This window comes from Solanum tuberosum, unplaced genomic scaffold (genome assembly GCF_000226075.1).
Source record: "Solanum tuberosum cultivar DM 1-3 516 R44 unplaced genomic scaffold, SolTub_3.0 scf00022, whole genome shotgun sequence".
Classification (NCBI taxonomy): Eukaryota; Viridiplantae; Streptophyta; class Magnoliopsida; order Solanales; family Solanaceae; genus Solanum; species Solanum tuberosum.
The window spans coordinates 1,372,198-1,375,622 of NW_006238948.1; positions in this window are offsets into that span (position 1 = coordinate 1,372,198).

Consider the following 3,425-nt stretch of genomic DNA (forward strand, 5'->3'; position numbering starts at 1 on the left):
TATCGTCTTTTGTTTGTCTTAATTGTGTCAAAGACCTAGTCCTATCGTAGCTAGTAGATGCATACATTCCAACAAGATCCATATATGATATATCATCTCTTGTTATTAGATCCATCTAGGATATTTTGTACAAAGAGTGGTCATATTGATAATTTTTAAGGGGAAATTGATGCACTATATGTCCTTGTGATAATAAATTATAATGATAATGAGTACTAAGAGAGTGCTATTTATTTTTCTCCTTAGTCAATATGGAGCTACCGTTATCCACCACTAGCAGTTTCGTAAAAGAGAAATTTGATGTCACATCAGGGTCTGCAATATCAAATTTCTCTGTTATGAAATTGCCAATGAAGGATGAAGATAGCTCAATATTGAACGATGAGCTAATTGAAAAATAGTTTGTTAGTACTCATGATCAGTACAATTTATCATCTCAAGGAGAATGGTGCAGCAATTTCCTGTAAGAAGTTATCAGTATAACGACTCTTTGCAAGAAAATCCTATGTGGATTTGATGACAAGAAAAAATATATCGAATTTGGATGTTATAACAAGATATATCAGACATTATGAGAAATGGAGTTAAATTATCGTTGTCCTTTACTAGTTTAGTAGTTAATATTCTATTGAGGTTTCATGTGGAAACACTCTTGCATATCAAATGTGTGTGCAATCATTGGTATGCTCTCATCAAAAGTAAAAATTTCATAGATAAGCATTTTCATCTCGAGAACAGTTGTGCTCGCCTCCTAGTTTGCAACTTGAAAGTAGAAGAGGAAGGGCACACCCTCGTAACTCAGTTGCATTCTCCTAGCTGCCAGGAAAAATAGTTCCAAGTGTGATCTAGAAGAAAAATACTCCTTCACCTTCCAAGGGTCTTTGATTTTAGGTGTGTTGGTGCACCAATTGATGGCTTAAATCCAGTTCAAATCTCATTGTCAACCTGGAGCTTTGCATTGTTTGACTTGAGCTCACTTGCCTCGGCCTAGAGCATACTTATTGCAGATTTTAGATCCTCGACATTACCAAAGTGGTCCAGAAGCTTATGCATTTGGTCACTTTCCTTTGTTTAGATGGTAATGGCAAATGCGTGGCTCTATAAGTTAATGTATGAAAAAAAAGGTGGTTAGTATATATTTATGTACCTATATGTTGCTAATGTCGCTAAAGTTTTGTGGCATCATGAAAATCTATGTTGGATATTTTGAATAAGTTGAAAACTTCAAAACAATTAGTACTAAATAAAGATCTAGATTTAACTTTTATGTGATTAATATTTTGACATACATAATTATTCCGAAGGGAAAATAATTAATTCTACTAGAGACATTTTATTATATAAATTTATAGTATATCTAAAAATGAAGTTGTCATCCAACTATTTCTTACTCATATAATAATAGTTTAATTAGAACAAAAAAAAATTGTTCAATTGTTCAAATACAAAAAAGGAAGAGAATAGTTGTTTAACCCTAAATCATCACAGTTTTTTACTTCTCAATTTAATTAGAACATGATGCATGTAAATGTTTTCCAACCCATATCACTTCTCTCTATTACAATCATTTGACGAAAATCATAAACAAACCAGAACATAAAAAAGAGAGAAAAAAAGTTCAGAAACTGAAAATGGATTCAGATTATACTAGTTATTAGATATCATTAATCATGAAAAAGTAGCAACCCATACTTTAAGAGAAACCATCAATGTTGACATACTGGGAGCAGTTACAAAGGTTTATTAGCAAGACTCTCAAATTCAATATGTATCCTCTTCATCTCTTGTTGAACATCCTTAAGCTTCGACTTTAAATCATCAACTTCACGTTCCTTAGCCTCCTTCCTCGAATTAACCAGGGACAATTTATCCTTTAATTCTGCTATTCGTTTGTTGATATCTTTTTTCCCTCCATTATTACCTTCTTTCTCCATATCCGCAACCTCTGTTTCAAGCTTTTCGTGCTTCAATCTGGAACAAAAGGAAGATAAAGAAAAGTATGATACGGGCAAAACCATAAATTTGAAAAAAAAACTAGGCATAAGAAAAATAATTAAAGGACTTGCTACAATAGAATTAGTTCAAGTAAAATTAATCTATACTTTTTTACAAAATTTATATCAATAAATATTTTCATTTACAATCTAAATTTTTTTTGTACGAAACAAAATAAAGAGAATAACCCTAATTTCTTTAGGTTATCATTAAAAGGGATTAACTTTAAAGGGTTTTACAACCAAAAATTTCAAGCTTTATGATATCCCTAATTTTATTAGATCTATATCTAGATAGTATTTTAGATTTATAAATCTATACGATGTATGAAATTCAACGCTAATATTTTTCCCTTTTCAACACTTTATATGTGAATTATATAATCTCAAAAATAACAAAAAAATAGACATGATTCCATAGACTCCTTAGGACTCACAACAAAACTTGAAAAAAATATCCAGAGATATAAACAAGAGAAGGAAAGTGATGTTCGAATCATAATTAGCTTACAAGAATAATTAAAATGAAATAAAATTTTCCTCTTCATACAAAAACATAAAGAATAATAACTTACATACAAATGTTAAGTCGCACAAGGTCTAACACTTAAGGAAATCACCTTTGAGTTCTGAGATATAGTGAAAAATGAGGAGAAAATATGTGTGTATTTATAGGACTATAAAATATTCAAATGAGAAAAATGGTCAAAACAATGTAGCACCTTTATTTAATTTTTTACTAATTATATTATGACAGTGGGGAAGTGTGAAAAGAATAACGATAAATTTTTTTATCAATTTAAAAGATTGATGATTTTTTTTTAATTACTCTTCTTAAATAGTAAGAACTATAATATGAATAAAAATATATTTTATCTATCGAGGAAAAGATTAGAAATACATTCAAGTCAAGTAAAGTATTTATAGAATATAACTCAATGTAATATTTCAAATCTAGTAGAATACACACCTTAGATTAAAATTAAATTTTGAATGCTATAAGTTAGCACTCTTGTGGGTGATAATTTACTAAAGAGGATTAAAAAAAAGGTCCTTCAACTATGTGAAATGAACAAGAATTTCTTCTGTTTATACTTTAGTTCATAAAAGCTCTTGTTAATAGTTTTGTCCAGAAATGCCCCTATCGTTCCTAAATGGGTCAAAATGCCCTTTTCCAAATAAATATATTATCTCTTTTCTTTTAACACATTTATTGTTCCTACTAAAATTATTGCTTTTAAAGAACACTATTCTTATTTTCTTTCTTTAAAAACCACTTTAACTAATAAAAATGTAAGAAATAATTTTTTCTTCCTAATCTCAATTTATAAATTAAAATAGAATAACTTCATTTACGCTTTTAACGTACAATATATGTCATATATAAGATCATAGTAAATATGTCATTAATTTTTATTTAGATTACGATAA